This window comes from Oreochromis niloticus, linkage group LG6 (assembly GCF_001858045.2).
Source record: "Oreochromis niloticus isolate F11D_XX linkage group LG6, O_niloticus_UMD_NMBU, whole genome shotgun sequence".
NCBI classification, from domain to species: domain Eukaryota; kingdom Metazoa; phylum Chordata; class Actinopteri; order Cichliformes; family Cichlidae; genus Oreochromis; species Oreochromis niloticus.
The window spans coordinates 37,691,920-37,714,258 of NC_031971.2; the positions used below are offsets into that span (position 1 = coordinate 37,691,920).

The 22,339-nt window shown below is 39.7% G+C and overlaps 1 protein-coding gene across 4 annotated transcripts in view; it reads left to right on the plus strand.

Moving 5' to 3' along the window:
- LOC100710856 (endonuclease V) overlaps positions 1-22,339 on the plus strand; it is a 75,537-nt gene that overhangs the window by 52,178 nt on the left and 1,020 nt on the right. The gene's annotated exons all lie outside the window — the stretch shown is intronic.

The following is a 22,339-nucleotide window of genomic DNA, read 5'->3' on the forward strand; positions in this document are numbered from 1 at the left end:
TTTCATTATCGACTGCAAAGATAAACAAAAAACCGGGCGAGAGCACAGAGAAGAAAAAAGCACCAGAGAATAATTTGTAACAAAATCACTTTTGTGTTACTAAATTCAAAGCATGAAATACATTAGGTGCAAAAAGTACAAATGCTAAAAGAGATCAAATGGTGACATTAACTACTTTTCTCTCATGGTTGTGACTGACACGAGGCACATTTGGTAAAAAATGCCACAAGTTAAACAGTCCAAAAAGATTCAGTGTTTCAGTTTGGACATTAAGTTAAATGTGTTCTGCACAGGCTGTGTTTCTCTCACACTCTGAGCTCCATCTTTGCTGCTTTTCACCGGCACATTTCTGTGGATCCTTGTGCATTGCCTCCACCACTGCATCAGTATTCTAGCTTTAAACCATTAGCTGAAATTCGAATTGCATCATCTGCATGCTCATTTATATCTATATTTATATCTTACTGCCTTGGCCAGTGCGTCCTTATTTATCCCGGGAGTAGGTGCAGCCTCCTTTTTATCGCCCCACGTAAAAACGTCTTCATTAAAAACTTATTTCTGTATAACATAATCCAATTAATGATAACCGTAAACTTATATATGAGAAGTTTAATCTGCAACATTATGTTTTATGCACAGCTGATGCATTTGCAGTGTGCAAAGTCTGCTGCTCTAAGTTTCTGTCATAAATATTTGGTAAAAGTGTCAGCTCCTAATGTGCTGTTGATGTCATTTTGAATCATGAAGGCATGAGTTCTTACAAACTCAGCCTCTGATCTTGACTTGTGGCCTGTCACCACACCACAGATGTCAGCCATAAATTTTGGTGCTTCTACATTTTTTCTTCCCCCCTCCATAAGTCGGTCAGCGTTGTGCGTAGGTAGCAAGCATCTCCTGGGGACCGGCTCAGTGCCAGGTGTCCCATTCTCTGTTACACTGCCATGTCCTTATCAGTCAGGTTACTGCTAACGTCACAGTGTTGATCTGAGGCCTGAAAGTGCATCATCTCACATACTCCAAGTTCTATATTATCACGGGATACCTGTCAATCATCCTCTCCTCTCTTTCATCTAGATACTTCAAGGGTGTGACCAGTAAATACTTGTTTTAATTGACTTCTTCTTCACGGAACCTATTTCAGACTAGTGAGAGTAAGACTATTCCAATGATTTTATAAATATGAGATAAAAAACTGAAAACTCTTGCACTCTTTCCAGCAGCCAGAAAAGAGTACAGTGCTGGAGAAGAGGTGCTGCCCCAAGACGAGGAATTTGTCAGGATGTTGTTCATGATTGGGGGAGAGTACACTTTACCAAATCTCTGTAATAAAGAGACAGCTGACACTCCAAAGGGTTCAAGGTCTAAGCCTTGGAGGCAGAGAGAAGAGCTCAGAGAAGAGCTGCTCCTCCACATTGACAGGAGCCAGCTGAGGGGGTCTAGGCTTCCGGGGCAGACCCAGGACATGCTGGGGAGATTATGGGCTAGATTGGCTTAAGAGAAAGCTGTGACAGGATTGCATGTAAAATGTAGGAACTCTGGGATTTCGTTTCTCAAGATGCAAAATATAGTGAAGAGAATAATTAAATCAAGCGCACAACCTGAGTTATAAACATTTGTGAGGCGTGAGGGAGGTGGGGGATGCCAGATCGGGTGCCCCCTTCCGGCTCTCCTCTCTGCTCTCTCCTATCTTGTCCCTTTTGTCTTACTTGTCTCTATCACCTCCATAAAGGCTCCATAAATATTAAAGAGGTAAGTATTACTTCTCAGTTGCAGTGAATAGATAGAAGAAAATAAACTGTAGAAACTAAACAGAAGAAAGTAGAAGAGAAATAATAATTTAACATAAACCAGTGACACACTCCAGGGCCTGATCAACCCTGGCAGGGCCTGCTTAGATGAGGGTGTCTATTGATAATGGCCGAAACACCCGATGAATCCAAGGTCCACTACTGACGATGTGTCCCAAATTTTAACATGATAATCTAGATCAGATCTCTAATCCCTAAACCTAACCAAGAAAGGAAAAAAATGGCAGATTAGCTTGGGTAAAAGACCGAAAGTTGAGGCACACAACGATGTGTCCCCCTGGTAAAGTTTCTGGGCTGCCTTTCCTCATAACAGCCATCCCTCAAGATTTTCTCCATTTAAAGCAATGCATGGTCAGGGATTGTAACATCTAGTCCTTTTACTGAATCAGAATGTGATACAGAAAAAAAGGCATGTCTTATTTTTAGCACTTCATATTGAAATGAACTGACTGCACCTGTGTTTGTAAAGAGTACAACTGTAAATCACCTGTAAAACTAATCACACCTGTCAGCACTATTTTGGAGATTACCCACAATCCCCAGATCTGGCCCTATGACTCTTGGCTGACTTGGGAACCACTGACCCTAAGAATGGGAGGCTGACTATAGATACAAGAGGTCTGAGCAGTTAAAGGTTGTCAAGAGATGTACTCTAAGACACTTCTTCAGCTGAGAATCAGAGAGGAGAAACACACAGTTTTACTTGGTCAAAGGAGTTTGCAAAGAAAAGCGTCTGGACTTCTTTGAGTTGCTTGAAGACGTTTCACCTCTCATCCGAGAAGCTTCTTCAGTTCTAAGGGTCAATGGTGGAGAGTCCCAGATTTAAACCCAGTGGGAGTATCCCCCCAAAACTCCAAAACACAGACTGAACAATGTGGTGTATGCTGTACAGTGCAGTGAGGAATGCCCGGACCTCTACATTGGAGAGACCAAACAGCCACTTCACAAGCGCATGGCACAACATAGAAGAGCCACCTCCATGGGACAAGACTCAGCAGTCCATCTGCATCTTAAGGATAAAGGTCACTCTTTCGAGGATGCCAATGTTCACATATTGGACAGAGAGGACAGATGGTTTGAAAGAGGAGTGAAAGAGGCCATCTATGTCCACTGTGAGCGACCATCTTTGAACAGAGGCGGTGGTTTACGACACCAACTGTCTGCCATCTATAATCCAGTTTTGAGTTCCCTCCCCAGACGCCTTAACGCCCACTCACATCCTGGGCCATCTGACCTCAGGAAATCACATGATAGGGTGGGGCCAGGTTTCACAATGAGCTCACCCGAAACCCTGGCTGATTAGGTCCCACACCCACTTTCACACCTTGGCGCATGTGATTAGAGGATCACCAGGGGGTCCTTTCTCCCTCTTTGGGGGGATACTCCCACTGGGTTTAAATCTGGGACTCTCGGCCATTTGACCTTAGAACTGAAGAAGCTTCTCGGATGAGAGGTGAAACGTCTTCAAGCAACTCAAAGAAGTCCAGACGCTTTTCTTTGCAAACTCCTTTGACTACGATGACCTCGATGACTGAGAACCTTCACAGACACACAGTTTTACTTGCATGCAAGGGCAACCACAGAGCACCCGCACTTGGAGTGAGGGCTCCGAGACTCGCACTCTGCCACTACCCTGATCTTTATTTATATACAAGAAGAGTAATACAACAGTGAATACGTTTGTTCAGTGGAATATTGATGCGCGAGCATGTGTGTGTGTGTGTGTGTGTGTGTGTGTGTGTGTGTGTGTGTGTGTGTGTGTGTGTGTGTGTGTGTGTGTGTGTGTGTGTGTGTGTGTGTGCGCGCGCGCGCGCCAGGAGAGGCTCCTCTACCTGGTACAAAGTGAAACTGCTTATTAAGCTCTTATCTAGCAGGTACTGCTCCTTCCCTGCATGATAACGGGTCACAGTGAATTAAAAACAGTCTGAGTTATAAAGAGGTCATCATGCAGTATTCTATCATATGCAAACTTATATTATTAAAAGATTATACTGACTACTAAGTACAATTTTCTATTGACAAAGGTGAAAAGCTGTAAAAAATCTTGACTTTTCTTAAAGTGAAAGAGCCTAAAGTAAAAGGCTGAACCTTGATGTTTTTATTTTTAAAGGTTTTAAATGGAATATATGTCTCCACACATGAATCATGTATCTGCACATAAATACTTTTACAGTGCACATTGATCTCATTCAAACTTCAGATGAAAATCAACCTTGCTGCACTTCAATCGCACAATCTCAGCTTTCACAGTGAAGGATTCATAGGCAGGAGTGCTTAATACCTACGCACACTTTCTGTAATTCACCGTATGTGCCAACTTTCCTGAGAGACTTGCCCATCAGTGACACGTGAATGTGGTCATACTGCCACTCCCCAAAAAACCAAAACAGAACATAGGATAGTGTAGGGAAAAAAGCTCAAGCTAGACGCTGTCATGTGGTAAATGACAGCTTTTGTAGTTATTTATTGCACTTTTGTGAAGCTGTTTGCATTTTAATGAAATGTGAGCATGAGATTTACATATTCTTGTGATGTTTTCTAAATGTGTAAACACTGAAATGTCACAAAGACGGAGCGATCAACAAACTGAACAGCTCTACATTCATATATGTCCTCTGGACTGGGATATTAATATTTACACTTGCATAATGTGCTTGAATGAATAAAGATACATGAGATAAAATAGTCAAGAATCATATCCAAGGTCATGTATACTGCTTAAGGGACAGCTCAGGATTCATTAAAACAACACAGATACAAAATTTAGTTTAGTCATAAATTACTCATAAAACTGAAAATACATTTTCACCATACAGAAAGCATATTTTGGTATGGCACAGTTATGGATAGGTTTTGGGATAGTAACACTTTCTTGGGTAATCTTGCCTTGGATGGATTGAATTAAAACAATCAGAATGTAAATGAGGTGCAGACTGAGCTTTAATTTAAGACCTTTAACAACAACACTGCACAGCTGTGTAGGAATTACTGCCATTTTAATGCAAAGCAAGAAAGTTCCAGTATAAGACACATGCAATCTGCAGTAAATTGCATGCTATGAATTTTAGTAAATCACTTTGTATAATTAATTTGCTTACTCTCTTCCCCTAAACCTGTGTACACATTTCAGTCACAAAACTGACACTGTGTCCATGTAATGAATCCAGCAACATTTTTAACACACTCATATTGTTCATGGTTTGTAAATTCATTACGGTACAAATGTAACTGGGCCATAAATTACATATTGTTATAATTACACAAAATGTGTTCTAGACCCCAAACCGTTCCTTTTATACCTGACTTTTAGGCCCTCCAAGCCTGTAGTTATGTTCATTATCAGTTAGAGCCCCTCCTCATCCTTTTCCTCTTCCTCTTTGGTGCACCCCTATAAATTCGGGGTACCCCTTTGGCCTCTCCCCTCCCCCCTGTGGGAGAAGTTGGTGTCAGTTTTTTCCAACACTGTACAACACACATATACTGTATATTTAGCCACCCTGATGTTTCTGATTGTGTGTTTTTAGTTCAGTTATTGTCATCAGTATTCCTGTCTTTGCTACATGCTATAAATGTGTAGTACTTGTGTGCCACATATGTGTTGTAGGCACCGTCAGTGCTAGCATGAATGGATAATTCTTGCTAGCTTGTTGGACTGAGCTAACCCTCTTCCCGACTGTTTGTATTTGGTTGTAGGAGCTGGAGCGAGTTAATTACTTGGAGGACTTTCTTTCTTTTTACCTTTCATCGTCAGACACAACACAGGAACACACTGGTTACACAGACAAAACAAATAGGACATAAATTCCTCAGTTAAAAAAACAGTTTAGTTATTTATTGTCTGTCGCAGGACTTTTGTGACTTCTGAGTAAATAAAAATTATTTGTGGTATCAAACTGCTCAGTTCTGTTTTTCCTAGCAGAATGTTTACTTGGAAAGGCCAGCGAAAGGTTTATCAAGAAAAGTCCAAACAAAGTAAAAACTGTCAGAATAGATGCAAAATAAAACACTGGAAGTGGGTTTTTTTATGTCATGATGGTGGGTCAACATCGCTCATTCTTATTGCCTTTAGAGCCCTTTGTGAACTCAACCACCCAAACACTGCAGACACCCACACAGATGACATGGGTTAAGTGTCTGATGCCTTTATGCATTAGTGATTAGGGCTCAAGGTGAAGATCTTATGTGTGAGTCTAGCTTCTCTCTCTGATATACAGCAAGCAAATGTCTGGTTTACTAACTTAACATTATGATTGTCCCACGCAGCTGAAAATAATCATAGTAAAATATGACAAGAGGAAAAAAACAGTAATTCAACTCTCAGTGTAGCAACAATGCAAACTGAATATTTCATTAATTTATGAGACACATTTGATCACATGCATCAATAATTTTGGTTTCTTGGTACTTTTTTAAAGTAATAGTTTGAAAGTGTGCCCGTGGTATGAAATAAATAATAAATAGGAAACTACAGCCAGCAGCTCATTAAAGAAATACTTGTTTTATATTTTTGTTTTATTAATTGAAAAATACACAGAATATTGAGAAATGCATGAAGTAACCATATCCACCAAGACGTTTATAATTCAATTCAATTCAATTTTATTTATATAGCACCAAATCACAACAAAAGTCGCCTCAAGGCGCTTTATATTGATAGATAGCACAATAATAAATACAGAGAAAAACCCAACAATCATATGACCCCCTATGAGCAAGCACTTTGGCGACAGTGGGAAGGAAAAACTCCCTTTTAACAGGAAGAAACCTCCGGCAGAACCAGGCTCAGGGAGGGGCGGGGCCATCTGCTGCGACCGGTTGGGGTGAAAGAAGGAAAACAGGATAAAGACATGCTGTGGAAGAGAGACAGAGATTAATAACAGATATGATTCGATGCAGAGAGGTCTATTAACACATAGTGAGTGAGAAAGGTGACTGGAAAGGAAAAACTCAATGCATCATGGGAATCCCCCGGCAGCCTACGTCTATTGCAGCATAACTAAGGGAGGATTCAGGGTCACCTGGTCCAGCCCTAACTATATGCTTTAGCAAAAAGGAAAGTTTTAAGCCTAATCTTGAAAGTAGAGATAGTGTCTGTCTCCCGAATCCAAACTGGAAGCTGGTTCCACAGAAGAGGGGCCTGAAAACTGAAGGCTCTGCCTCCCATTCTACTTTTAAATACTCTAGGAACAACAAGTAGGCCTGCAGAGCGAGAGCGAAGTGCTCTAATAGGGTGATATGGTACTACAAGGTCATTAAGATAAGATGGGGCCTGATTATTTAAGACCTTGTATGTGAGGAGCAGGATTTTGAATTCAATTCTGGATTTAACAGGAAGCCAATGAAGGGAAGCCAAAACAGGAGAAATATGCTCTCTCTTTCTAGTCCCTGTCAGGACTCTTGCTGCAGCATTTTGGATCAGCTGAAGGCTTTTCAGTGAGTTTTTATTACATCCTGATAATAATGAATTACAGTAGTCCAGCCTGGAAGTAATAAATGCATGAACTAGTTTTTCAGCGTCACTCTGAGACAGGATATTTCTAATTTTAGAGATGTTGCGCAAATGGAAGAAAGCAGTCTTACATATTTGTTTAATATGTGCGTTGAAGGACATGTCCTGGTCAAAAATGACTCCAAGGTTCCTCGCAGTGTTACTGGAGGCCAAGGTAATGCCATCCAGAGTAAGAATCTGCTTAGATACCATATTTCTAAGATTTTCAGGGCCGAGTACAATAACCTCAGTTTTATCTGAATTAAGAAGCAGAAAGTTAGCGGCCATCCAGGTCTTTATGTCTTTAAGACATTCCTGCAGTTTAACTAATTGGTGTGTGTTACCTGGCTTCATGGATAGATAGAGCTGCGTGTCATCTGCATAGCAGTGAAAATTTATGCTATGTCTTCTAATGATGTTGCCTAGGGGAAGCATGTATAATGTAAATAGAATTGGTCCTAGCACTGAACCCTGTGGAACACCATAATTGACCTTAGTGTCTGAAGAGGACTCTCCATTTACATGTACAAATTGGAGTCTATTAGATAGATATGATACAAACCACTGCAGCACAGTACCTGTAATACCTACAGCATGTTCTAATCGCTCTAATAGGATATTATGATCAACAGTATCGAACGCAGCACTGAGGTCTAGCAGGACAAGCACAGAGATGAGTCCACTGTCAGAGGCCATAAGAAGATCATTTGTAACCTTCACTAAAGCTGTTTCTGTGCTGTGATGAGCTCTGAAACCTGACTGAAACTCTTCAAATAAGCCATTCCTCTGCAGATGATCTGTTAGCTGTTTGACAACTACTCTTTCAAGGATTTTTGATATGAAAGGAAGGTTGGAGATTGGCCTATAATTAGCTAAGACAGCTGGGTCTAGAGATGCTTTTTAAGTAAAGGTTTAACTACAGCCAGCTTGAAGGCCTGTGGTACATAGCCGATTATTAGAGATAGGTTGATCATATTTAAGATCGAAGAATTAATTAATGGCAGGACTTCTTTGAGCAGTTTTGTAGGAATGGGGTCTAAAAGACACGTTGATGGTTTGGAGGAATTAATTATTGAAGTTAACTCAGAAAGATCAATTGGAGAAAAAGAGTCTAACTTAACATCGATGGTACTAAAAGTAGCTGTAGATAATATTACATCTGTGGGATGATTATTGGTAATTTTTTCTCTAATGATAAAAATTTTATTTGTGAAGAAGTTCATGAAGTCATTACTAGTTAACGTTAAAGGGATTGTTGGCTCAGTAGAGCTCTGACTGTTTGTCAGCCTGGCTACAGTGCTGAAGAGAAACCTGGGGTTGTTCTTATTTTCTTCAATCAGTGATGAATAGTAAGATGTTCTGGCTTTGCGGAGGGCTTTCTTATAAAGCAACAAACTATTTCTCCAGGCTAAATGATGATCCTCTAAATTTGTGACACGCCATTTCCTCTCCAGCTTACGGGTTATCTGCTTTAGGCTACGTGTTTGAGAATTATACCACGGAGTCAGGTACTTCGGATTTGAGGCCTTGGTTTTCACAGGAGCTACAGTATCCAGAGTCGTACGTAGTGAGGAGGTAAAATTATTAACAAGATAATCGACCTCTGTTGGAGTAGCGTTCAGATAGCTGCTCTGCTCTATGTTGGTACAGGGCATTGAAGATGATAACAGTGGGTGGATTATATTCTTAAACTTAGTTACAGCACTTTCAGAAAGACATCTACTGTGATGAAGTCTACTCTCCACTGCTGTGTAATCAATTATTGTAAATGTGAATGTTATCAGGAAATGATCAGACAGCAGAGGGTTTTCAGGAAACTGTTAAGGTTGGCTGTGTGGCAGGCAGGCAAAGAGGAGTGGTGGACCCAAAATGCAGGACTCAGACTCAAGGGATGAACTCAAAATACTCAGCTTTATTTGCTGGCACGGGAAAACGAGCATACAAAGCAAACTAAACTAAACTGGGAAACAACATAAACTCACGGGAAACACAGGGAGATCCACACAGCATGAGGGACGACACGACACTGACTCAAAGAAACACAGGGTTTAAGTACACTGGGAAGTAACGAGGGGAATGAGACACAGAAGGAGGGCACAGCTGGGAGAAATCAGAACTAACGAGACAAGGAAAGCAAAACCAGATACACTAATATGAAACACGGACTTTCAAAGTAAAACAGGAAACATAACACAGAGACATAAACCATAAGACAGAACTCCAACTAAGAAACCAAAGACTAGAAATGATAAATAACATAATAACCTCAAAACCCTGGGTCAATGACCCAGGCATCCTAACAGAAACACTGTTAAATGTTCAGTTTCTATTCCATATGTTAAAACAAGATCTAGAGTGTGATTAAAGTGGTGGGTGGGTTCGTTTACATTTTGAGAGAAACCAATTGAGTCTAATAACAGATTAAATGCGATGTTGAGGCTGTCATTTTTAGCATCTACATGGATGTTAAAATCACCCACAATAATTATTTTATCTGAGCTGAGCACTAAATCAGATAAAAAGTCTGAGAAATCAGAGAGAAACTCTGTGTAAGGCCCAGGTGGACGATAGATGGTAACAAGTAAGACTGGTTTCTGAGTTTTACAGCTGGGGTGGACGAGGCTAAGCATCAGGCTTTCAAATGAATTAAAAGTCTGTCTGGGTCTTTCGTTAATTAATAGACTGGTGTGAAAAATTGCTGCCACACCGCCCCTCGGCCTGTGCTTCGAGGTTTCTGGTAGTTAGAATGACTCGGGGGTGTTGATTCATTTAAACTAACGTAATCATCCAGCTGCAACCAGGTTTCTGTAAGGCAGAGTAAATCGATTTGTTGATCAATTATTAAGTCATGTACTAACAGAGACTTGGAGGAGAGAGACCTAATATTTAATAATCCACATTTCACTGTTTTACTCTTTGGTTCAGATGTGGATACTGTATTGTTCTTTCTTTGTGATTTTTTATGTTTAAGTTGTTTATTGCTGGTTTTTGGTTTGTTTTTTGTCTGTTTGGGAGCTGACACAGTCTCTATGGAGATGGGTTTTTGGGGGGTAGCAGGAGGAGAGAAGCTGCAGAGAGGCGTGTAAGACTGCAACTTATACTTTGCATACTGTATGGAGATTTTATAGAAGTAATGTTAATGTTAGTAATTGAGCCTCAGAGGTACCACTCTGTTTGTAGCCTCTCCCCCATCACAGCCGGGAAGGCATCAGCCTCTTTGGATGGATGGATATTTCTGTGGCATGTCCACAGGAAGGAAGGGTGTGTGTGTTGTTGATACGAGAAAACACATTATGACAGCAAAACATAGCATAATCTAAGCTCATTATTGCTACTATATCAACTGAAAGTACAATATGTATATCAGCCATAAAAGGTGACCTAAAGCTGTTTGGAAAATTAGAGGTCTTTACACAAAACAGTGACCTCATATGCATCAGTGAAAATAGCTCAGCACCTCCACAGGCTGTATCTGTAAGACCCTTGGCCTCTGTCTGCACCCCACATGCAAAGACCATAAAGGGCAGCCTTCGCATGGTACATCAGAGCCCCCTTCTTACTCTCTCCCTCTCTCTCTCTCTCTTGCACTCTCTCTCTCTCTCACACACACACACACACACACACACACTGTGACCCCATCCACCACGATTCATCTCCCTGGCACGGTGAAGTGTAAAGGAGATTATTACCGGTGAAGGGCTGAAGATCTACTGCTCTCCTGCCTGCCTTGCAGAGGAAATGGGAAAATATTGCTAATGTTTACAGCCGTGTGGTTGTGTGTGTGTGTGTGTGTTGGTGGGTGGAGGAAATCTTGTGTGCGCTAGTAATGCCCGAAGCCTGACCAGCATGGCAAAGAAGCTCGGAGGCTTGTTTACCATCTACAAATGTGCTGACTTCAGAGAGTTTTATGTGCAAATGTTTCTACACACGCGGATGCATTTTCAGAACTGTGTGTGTGTGTGTGTGTGTGTGTGTGTGTGTGTGTGTGTGTGTGTGTGTGGGTGTATGTGTGTATGTGTGTGTGTGTGTGTGTGTGTGTGTGTGTGTAGGTGTATGTGTGTGTGTGTGTGTGTGTGTGTGAGACCAGGGGTTATAAAATGTAAATGTATTGTTGTACATTAAAAAACACCCAGAGACTGGCTGTTGTTGACTGCTGTACTGTATGTTTCATAAGCAGTGCTTCTCTTCTTCCTCCTCTTTCTTTTTTAATCTATATTGCATTTTCATCTTGGTGGGCAGTGAAAGGGAAGCTGACTAATGTTCCACAATAAATCAATGCCCATTTGTTCATGTTATGTAAATTAAAGGTCAGTGTCATTACTTCCTTATGAACACATATAAAAGATGTAACCACCATCCTCCTGTTTGTTTCTGGACTCCACAGTTTGAAGTCTCAATGTCAGCATTTGGCTCCGGTTATGTTGAGTTTTTGGTGCCAGAAGTGACCGTACTTGGATGAAAGGGTGAGGTACTAAGTCATCAACTAACCCTAGTGAGCATAATTAGCAAGCTGCATCTATAAACTATATGGGTGCAATGCACTGACACACATATCTGCTAATCACCGTTACTTAGTTACTAATTAAGTAGCAGACTAATTACTCAGCAAAGCTGAAGCACAAACTTCTTGGACAGTTGGTACCTCACAATATGCCATAATGTTTAATAGAGATTCTCAAAGGCACCAACAATACAAACATGAGTTTTTAGTTCCAGTTGAGTTTCTCAAATTAGTGGAAAGGAGACAAACAGCAACTGGCTGCAGCTCCTTGTGTCAGGACACCTGTCTGTCGAAGCAGCCATACCCCTATCTCCAGTATCCAGATGGATGTTATATAAATATTCACCCACCATAAAGCTGTTAAGAAGGAAGAATTATGCATAGAGAGCAAAATCATTTTTGTACTATGCTGCAAACATGTTTATTTTTTACTGTAAGATTGGGCCTGTGGGGTTTGGCTTGCTTTTGAAGCCAGCCTCAAGTGTATATCACACAACTACATTCAGTTCAAAAATCTCTATGAGTTAATAATGTCTTGTATTTGTTCTTTAACGTTTACATAATGTTGCTGTTATTTGCAGTTTTTGCATGCACGTCATACAAAAGAAGGATGTGCAGAGGCCCGATTCCTTTTTTTAACCTCTTTCTGTTTGAAATAGTTTTCAACTACAGAATTGCATCCCCTCATAATGAGCAGATAACTTTGAATTTTGCCAATAAATTTTAAAGGAGTATGATTTATCAGATTTGTAACAAGTAATCACAATGTGTTACTTGTCAGCTGAAATAGCTGCTCTGTGAGGCAAAGCATGTGCATCTAATTTAATAGCAAAGCTAACATACTGGTGTTTAGCAGGTATAACTATCACAAAATGTCACGGCCTTTAGATATGGATTGTCTGTCAAGGCTGATAACAATGTAAACGTGCAACTTTGTAGAATGTGATTGCCAAAAGTTAATGGGTTTTCCTCTTGTTACTTGTCCACTAAAGGTTATGAAAATAGGGATGCAGTTTTTGTTTAAATATGCTGACTGGAAAAAATGTTCTATAAAAATACTTTTATCTTGCATAGACAAATAATGTGGGAGAAAAATGCTTTTAAAATGGTGATGTTGCAGTATTTATTATAAAACTAAATATAAAAAGTAGACGTGTTTAAAGTGAAAGAAAACCTGCCATAGACATGTGCGGCAGGCTTTTCTAATGGCAACAGAGACATTTTGGCTCCGTTGCCATTAGTTTTCACTGGCACGCACTAAGAGATCCTGTCTCATTTCCTCTGATCTGCTCTCATTCTCTGTTATGTGTCCACTCTTGTGTGTCTGACATACAATTAGACTGTGGTTGGGCAGTGAAACCAGATCCGACTCAGGCGGATCACTAAACACACGGGTCGGACGGGTTAGCAGAGATGGCACCTGGCTGCTAATGTCAAAGGTCAACCTTTTTATCTCTTTCCTTCCTTCTGTAAAACCACTTAGTGAAAGATAGCTCTAAAGTTCAGCTGAAACACTCTTATACAGGTTTAACACTGCCCTTCAATATTGAATCGACCAGGAGTTTTTACTCCAAGTATATTAAAAAATATTGAAAAGGAGAACAAAATGAATAAATAGGTTGGTTTTAATTGAAGAAAACTTCAAATTCAGCAGCCATGTATACTATACTTTAAATCCTAAAAGCCATAAACAGTCAAAAAGGATGTTACAAACTGACATATGGTCTTGTGCAAGTTTCAGATCAGCTGTTTTTTTGATGAATTTTTATAAAATCTTTTAACCTGATTTGCTTGAAGCAGAGGTGTCAAACTCATTTTACATGGTTCTGTAGTTCAGTCCAGTTTTTTGTTGTTGTTTTGTTTTAAACTGTAAAGCAGAAGTTTTGAGGGTTTTATTAGAGGCATGCCTCTTGTAATTTGGCATGTTTGTGAATGTTGAAATTTTTTTGGTACTGAATAGCAGAAATTAGGCTTTGTTGCCAGAGGTCCTTTTTTGGCAGGTTCAGTGAATTTTGGTCAGAGCAAGACGAAAACTGCTTTCAGCACCTGAGGGCTTGTCTGTGCCGTCAGGTGAACGGGTAGATCCGTGCTTTGTGTTTACATCTTTTTGAGGAATCTGTCTTTAATCGTTTGCTTCATTAGCTGTTTGGTGGTTGTTGAAATGGTTTGTGAGCTTTCAGCTGAGATTCTGACGTTTCTATGGATACCACACGTCTGTATTTAAATAACAGATCAGACGCTACATCACGTTAAACCAGATGTTCTCCCTCTCACCCCTGTTAGCGGGGATATTGGGGTTCAACAGGTTAATTGTTTATTGCTTAATTACTTTGTGTAGTATGACTGGCCATAACTGAGGTTTTTATCAGAATGAGAAGCTGTAAAACTTGTGAAAATATAGTTAAAAGTCCAAAATTTCTGCTTGTGCTTGTTTGTGGTGAGCAGCAGATGAGACAACTTAAGAATTCTAAATGGCTTCAAGCACACGCTGAGGCCTGTGAGACTCATTTAGCGACTCAGACACTGAGCTGTGTGCTACATGCACACTTTTCTGCACCTCTGCCATTCAAAGACACTTTCTATATAGTTTATTGGATGTAATATTCAATGCTGAACTGTAACTTCAATCTTTTTCAAGGAAGGAATTTTTTTTAATTTTGTTTAGTTTTCATAAAATGGACTTAATAGTAAGAGGGAGAACACACATGAGATTTAAGGCCTGGATGAGTATGAAAGTTTTTGTCCTTCACAGGTATTACTTTATCCTTTATCCAGCTCCTAATTTTATAAATTCTTTCCTCCACTTTGCAGTCTCCACTATCATTAAAGTGCAGCCAAATGCTGCTCATTTAGCATTTGTGCTCCTTTTGTCACTTTTTTCCGACATGCTTGCAATTAAATCCAGCTTCCCCGTCTCTCTGTGTACCTGGCCTGTACCACTACACTTGCTGTCTCGGAACGTCTGCCCCCCTTCCTTCTTTCACATAATCATCCCAGTCTGCCTTTGCATGTGATTGGCTGCCTGGTGTGCCCATCAAAATAAAGTCCCACCACTGCCTGCATGGATTCTCAGCAGGGCTGAAGATTCAGCTCCCACATACTGACGGGGCCATTAATAAGTGACATATGAAATTATCCCTGGCCGGATGTGGCCCACAAGCCGTACGTTTGACACCCTTGGCTTAAAGCTTTAGGATGCTGAAGGATATGAGTGCCTTGAGACCTTAGAGGTTTAGGCTGAAAGTGGGTCTGATATGTTGTTTAGAGCCATTAAGGGTCTTGGACACTCGGAGAGGCTTAATTGATTTGAATACAGAAAACTGAAACAAGCAGAGAGCAGATTTCTGTGGACAATTAGCTTCAGTCAATGAATGCTTTTTAGTTTAAATCAAAAAGAGAGAAATGGAGTAAAGAACTATGTGTAAAATGCACTGTGAATCACATTAGGGCTAAGAAGCTTCTGATATTTCTTCATTAACAAATTAGAAATGTGATTATGAAAGTGCAGCTTACCATCTATAACAAGCCCTACACAGCCTCTAAAGAGAGTCTGTGGAATTTTATCATTAGGGACACGGAAATGAACAATTTTATGTCATCAGCAATATATATAACTTTGTGTAGCCAAGGGTTATGAGATATAAATACATTGTAGATGGGTTGATTGTTATACTGACTTGTTATCTGAACCTTGTTATCTCTGAATATAATAACATTTAGGTTTTTGTTTAAAAAATGCTCAGAGTGTCGACTGACAATGATTCTGGTATGTAACTTGTAACAGCAAATGTCGAACACCATAACATCACCTGAAAGTCTCATTTAAAAAAAGAAATTGGGTTTTTTTGTATACATTTATTGGGTAGGTTGCACAAAAGTGGTCCCAATCTGGATCCCTGTGGCATCCCACTTAAAATGACACTGCGTTATTAGAATAATAGTGACCGAGTTTGATCATTAAATTGAGTTAAACCAGTATTTGAAAGAACTTTTCCCTGCTTGTCATTGGCACTTGTGATTGATTTCAACTCTTCCTGGAAAATCAGGCCTAGCAGCTTTGTTTACTCAGAGTCTCTATTTTATTTCAAAAGTTACCTGTAGCTACAATATCAATAATTTGGGACTCAGTAGATTTCCTCTTCCTTCATCCTTCAAAGAACCTCAGGGTTTCCTTTTTGAAAAATGGTACAATATTGCTTGACACACAGCTCATGGGGTGTCTGACAGCACAGCAAGGAGGACTGAAGCAAAGAAACCCAAGGCTATTGGCTAAACCTGAACACAGCCAGACACCTGCATGCAGACAGCACAGGAGTAAAAAAAGTACTAACTTCATGTTTTCTGTTTGTAAATGCATCAAGTCTGGGTGTATTTAAAACAATTAAAGTGGCCCCTACTCATAATTAGTGGTGCATCCCTACAGTATCCTCTCATGTATTATCATGTCTTATATCTATTTAGAAAAGATCCATTATAGCCTATTAGAGTAATGCTCTCCAACACTAATTATCTGAGCCATCAGCCATCAAAGTTCTACTTTGTCAGTTCCAGCACTCATTAACTGTCTTTAATTAACAATCACCTTTTAATAGACAACACATGCAATGTCAAAATGTGTTGCTGGAAGCATGTGTTTAAAAAAAGATTGAGGCCACACTCAACAGTGAGGATATTTTTACTTTAATTAGTGTCTATAATAGCAAACAGTAGAGAAATACAGGACGAAATGGGAATAGGTCACCTTGCTCTTTTCAACTATTCTATGTCAGTCTGACATTGTCTGTGTTTTTATTTTACATTTTTACATTTTTATAGGTAAAAGCCACACGTGAAAAGCAAGACAAAACATGAAATTGTTCCTCAAACTGTGAGAGACAGAGCCAGTGCTTTGAGACATGTGAAAAATCCAGGTGAATTCAAATTAATCTTCTGATTTAAGAAGGGAAATTAAACTAAATTAAGCTGGAGTTGCAGATGTTATCAAGCTGTTCAGTTTTTTAAAATCAGCTTGGATTTTTTTTTTATTGTTGTTAATCATTCATACAAATTTTGGGGTTGTGGAACTTAATGGAGATGCTATAAACAGTTTAAAAAACAGAAAAAATAACAATATAAAAGCAGAAAATGACACCTTTTCGTGTGATACAGATCAGTCACACTGTCTTGAAAGTGCAAATGAAAACTGCAAACAGTAATCCATCTCATTACTTATTAATAAGCTTTTGAAAGCAATTAAACTCTTTGTCAAAGCCCATCAAGTCTTTGTCTCAAATCTTGTGCTGTTTTCTACAATATTGAAAACAAACTTTACTAAGCTGTCAGCATTTAGGTTAGGAAGCTAAACTTATATTTGTCTGTGTCAGGCTTCCTGGGTTGTTCACTCAGTGTTTTCAGTTTTGGACCTTTTGCCATTGTTTAGTGACCCCATACCTGTTTCCTGTTTTATTGTGTTAGCCTCTTGTCAGTGTACATTATGTTTAATTTTACTTCCTCAGCTCCATTAATTAGATTCGGTTGTTTCAAGTCCTCTTCATTATCCAGTTATTTAAGCACTCAGTTTCTCTCAGTTCCTTGTCTCGGTGTCGTCAACTCCTCTCGTGTTTCCTGTCATTCAGTCATTTATGTTTAGCCTCTCAGTTTAGTCAATAAAGTCGGGCACTTTCTCAGCAGTCCTGCATTTGGGTCCTCTGTTCCATTCACCACACACCAGTACGTGACAGACTAACAGTGGCCTGTCAGCATAGGTAATCACTACTGTTAAATTGGAAGACTTTCTACTAGATACTTTTTCACAGCTGCTAGAAAGGTGTTCAAGCACAGTGGCCATAATGCACCAAACCCGTCTTCTCCAGCGCACCTAAGGTTAGCTATGGTGGGTCATTCAAGATTATAGAATGTGGCACAGATGTAAAATAATAATAGTAAATAATTATAGAACAAACAATTTTATATTTTCATAACTATTTGTGTTAACCTCTTTAAAATATTATTGACGCAGTTTCCTCATGCCAAACCAGTCGTGTCAGACGGCTGCGTCTCCCTGACTCTAGTCTGCTACAGGTTCTGTCCTGTTAGAAGGAAGTTTTTCCTTCCCACTGTCACCAGGTGCTTGCTCATAAGGGGTTCTGAAATTTTATCTCAATTATTGTAGATCTTTACCCTACAATATAAAGTGCTGTGAGATGACTGTTGTTGTAATTTGGTGCTATTCAGTTCAATTTTATTTATACAGCTCCAAATCGCAACGCAGTCGAGTTATACCAGGGAGTCAGGTAGTTCTGATATGAGGCTTTCTTTTTCAGAGGAGCCACAGTATCCAGAGTCGTACGCAGCGAAGATGTAAAACTAGGGTTTAGGTAGCTGCTCTGCATTGTTTTGGGACATTGCATTGAAGAATATAACAGTGGCAGAATTATATCCTTAAACTTAGTTACAGCACTTTCAGAAAGACACATAGAGTGATGACATGAATTCTGCAGTGTTGTGCTTTTTTTCTTTTGAATAATAATCTATATACTTGTAATTTGAAACATAAAAAAATGGACTGTACAATTTTTGGCTTGAAACTGTTACCCATTTTTGCTCGTCTACAGGGCTTTGGTCACAAGATGGAAAATTATGAATATATTCATTAACACAGTTATTCAGTCAGCCAATTAGAGAAGCTCACCTGCAGCTCATTACACACAAAGCTATCCCAGAGGGATCCACAGGTACCTAAAACTCATAATACAGAAATAATGCCATACTATCATGGGTATGTCTAATATCTGGCAGCTTGTATTTGTTGCCCATCTGCCTTCCGTGTGGTATCTCTTGATAGGTACACTATCTTTGTTACTGACAGAAATTATGGACAAGTTGCACTACACTGGAAATATCATTTAATCCTGATACTGAAAGTAGGATTGCATGGAAAAAGTGCCAGTAATAAAGTAAATTAAAGGCTTCTGCTAGAAAAGGTGTTAACCCCGTCCACTTAGCAGCTCAGAGGGAGGGAGGGATGGAGCAGTTTAATGTCAATGTGTTTAATGTGTCACCTCATCACAGTTAACATTCATATACAGTAAGAATGATCTAGCCCACCCAAGTCCATAATCAGTAGACATAAGTAAGTAAGTCAGCTAAACAGGTCAAGTTATAAAACATTTGATTAATAAAGCAGGCTAAAAATGGCTCAGCTGTGACAGACCAGTTTTCAGTGAACTGGAATACTTTTGTCTATAAAGCTACAATTTAAAATAAGAGAGAAAAATAATTTTTTTTTTTTTTTTTTTTTTGTCTGTCCCATTTGGTTCTTAAGCCGTCAGAATTGTTGTCTGAAGACCAACAAGGATACCAAATGGATTTATTTTGCCAAATGGATCATCATGGCATTGCCGTATTGGTCCATTTGATCAAACTTTGTTGTTATTATTTATTTTATTTTCAGTTGTTACAGATGGACAGACATGACTGGGGGATAGGAAAGGGAGAAAGAAAGAGAGGAAGGAAAAGAAAAACAGAAGGGAAAAGGGACAGTGAGAAAGGGCACTTATAAAGACAAAGAGAAAGAAAAAAAAAATAAGAAAAATAATTTCTTATATTTGATGTTGTGCTATTCTCCCAGGACAGACTCAAGGGTGCTATGTTAATTTAACAGAGCTCCACCTACAGAGGTAATTTTCCAGGAAGCAATATGACCACCAACAGAACTAATAATACCTCTCCATAATTACCAGCCATGACATAATGTGTCCATATCTAATAACTAATATATCCGGTAGTATATTAACATCACTTCCAGTGGGGGCCGTCACTCACTGATGCAGACACAGCGTGGGCTCATCTTCTTTCCTCCAACTGAGACCCTGGTTCAGCCTCGTGTAATGACCACATTGCCATTACCACTCCATTACGATGCCCTTTTATTACCCATTCAGCACCTTGACCAGCACGGTAGTCACCTGTAGAGCGATGACAGTTCTCCATCTCCTTCTCCATCTGGCTCTCGCTTTTGTCTCTGTGTTGCTCTCCTTCCAGTTAACTTGCTGATACTGATTGACTCTGTAATGCACTGGAAATATCCTGGGTGGCCATTGGGAGCAAATTGCTTTGTGTAGTGTTGCTATAGGGCCCAAACTAACTGGACTTGAGGTGCAAGCTCGGCCTCTGCAGTGAGGGGGAAAAATAATGACACGGGCTGCTAATGGGCCTCGTTGTTAGGTTCCAGTTTTTGCTGCTGCAGCACAGAGTTGTGGTAGGATGCTATAATATGAGCAGTAATATATGATGAATCCCCCTGGCGGAAAACTGCCCTTTAAGTAAAATCACTTCTCCACCATCAGGATACTTTCCCAGGAAGAGATTGGGGTTCGTATTGATCAGCGGGAGATTACTGTGGTTGAAAATTCTCGTTGTGACATAGCTAAGTTATGGTTAGTATGGTTTCTATACGGGTTTAGTTTTAAGTTGTTCTGTTATTTTCTTCCCATGCCTTCTGTATTACTCTGTCTGTCATAAGGTTTACTGCTGCTTTTCATGAGAGCCTTTGGCTTCTTGTGGTTGCTTCCTGTTTTACTTTAAGGCAGGGGTCCCCAACTCCAGGCCTCGAGGCCTCCTGCAGTTTTTAGATGTGTCCGTGATCCAACACAGCTGATTCAAATGGCTAAATTACCTCCTCAACATGTCTTCCAGTTCTCCAGAGGCCTGGTAATGAACTAGTCATTGGATTCTGGTGTGTAGACCCAGGGTGCGATCTAAAACCTGCAGGACACCGGCCCTCGAGGGCTGGAGTTGGGGACCCCTGCTTTAAGGCTTTTCTCACTTGTTTTGGTTTTACTTCCTAATTTTGTTTGCTCCACAATCATTTATCTTAGCTTTGTCTGATTGTTTCCATCTGTGTCGCATTTTATAGTCAGCTCTTTATGTATGAATATCTATATCTATATATATATATATATATACGTGTGTGTGTGTGTGTGTGTGTGTGTGTGTGTGTGTGTATAGACTTGACTTTCACTTTGTCAGATTATCTGTTTTCCCTCCCATGAGTCTCCGGTGCCTTCTACCTCATCTCTTAATTGCCCCTTGGGGATAAATTAAGTCTTTCTGATTCTGATTCTGATTCTGGAAATAGAGTCCAGTTCCTTTTATGTGTTGTCACAATCCTGGGTCTTTTGACCCGGCGTTTTGAGTTTTAGTTTATTTTGATGTTTAAGTCCTTTTCTAAGGTTTTCTAAGTTCATTTCTACCAGGCCTAGGTTGCCGTTATAGTTCTTAGTTTATTAGATTTGACTTGTGTCTTCAACCCTGTGTTAAGTCTCCTTTGCCCTTCAGGTGTTTCATGTCTGCATGTCTTCTGTTGTCAAGTTCTTGTTGTCATGTCTGCGTCTCATTATGTTTCCTGTTTTATTTTGAAGAGGTCTTGTGGTCCTATGTTCAGTGTGTTTAGTTTTACTCTCCCCCTGTGACGTCGTTATTTTCATTCATATCAGCTGTTTTTCCCATGCGTTTCCACTTCACCTGATCACCTCATGTGTGCATTTAGTCTGTGTGTTTCCAGTCATTTGTCGTCAGGTCGTCTGCTAAGTTCACGTCATGTTTCCAGGTTTTTCCATGTATCCATGCCAAGTCCCACATTCAAGGTTTTTTTCATGTTTTAATCTTAGTTCACCCAGTTTAGGTTATTGTTTAGTTTCATCTTTGCCTTTCGTTTTGTACTTTTTTTGCCAGCCTTAATAAACGGCTCGTTTTTGTCACGCTCAAGTTTTGTTTTGTCTCTTCGCGTGTTGCTCATGGGTCCACCTCCTCACTCCACACAGCTTTGCAGCCAGACTGTGACATGTGTGCACATTTGGTCAATAAAGCTGATTCTGGTTCTGACACCAGTTTACCAGTTTGTGGTTTTCACTTTTCTTGCCATTGTTTGTTGGACTTTATCAGCTTTTTAATAAAATTCACTTTTACTTCAGTTTTAGATGTTTTTGTCTTTGTTGGTCCACCTTCAGTCCGAATCTTGACTAAATGTAAAAAAAAACAAAAAACAAACAAACAAAAAAACAAATCACTCCAAATGTATCTCTGCAATTATAAGTTTATTGTAAGACAATGGTGGCAAAACATTATTGAGGAGTAGAGGAGGACAGCTATGCAGATTCACTCTAGAGGTTAAAAAAATGGTCCATCTCCATGTTTCCTCTCTTCCTGTTTACGTGCCCGTCTAATAAAGGTAAAATAGAGACGCTTTTAAAAAAGTGATGACTGTTCGAGTGGATGATTCATAAATCAAACTGTTCACACAGCTGGGCATCTCAGTATGAGCACTCTACAACTTAATTAAAAACAGTCATGTAATACATTTACTCAATAGTTGACATTTTCCTAAGACAGCAGAGCGCTTCTGTTTGCATATGTTAATATCATCATATTATTATCGTCTACTAGCTTACAGTCCTGGGATGCACCAGTTAAGAATTTCAGGGCAGATACTCTGTTTACAGTAACAGTTTGTTTCAATGATGTTAGCTCATTTCTTTGTTTTTCTTGTTCACACTTGGTGCC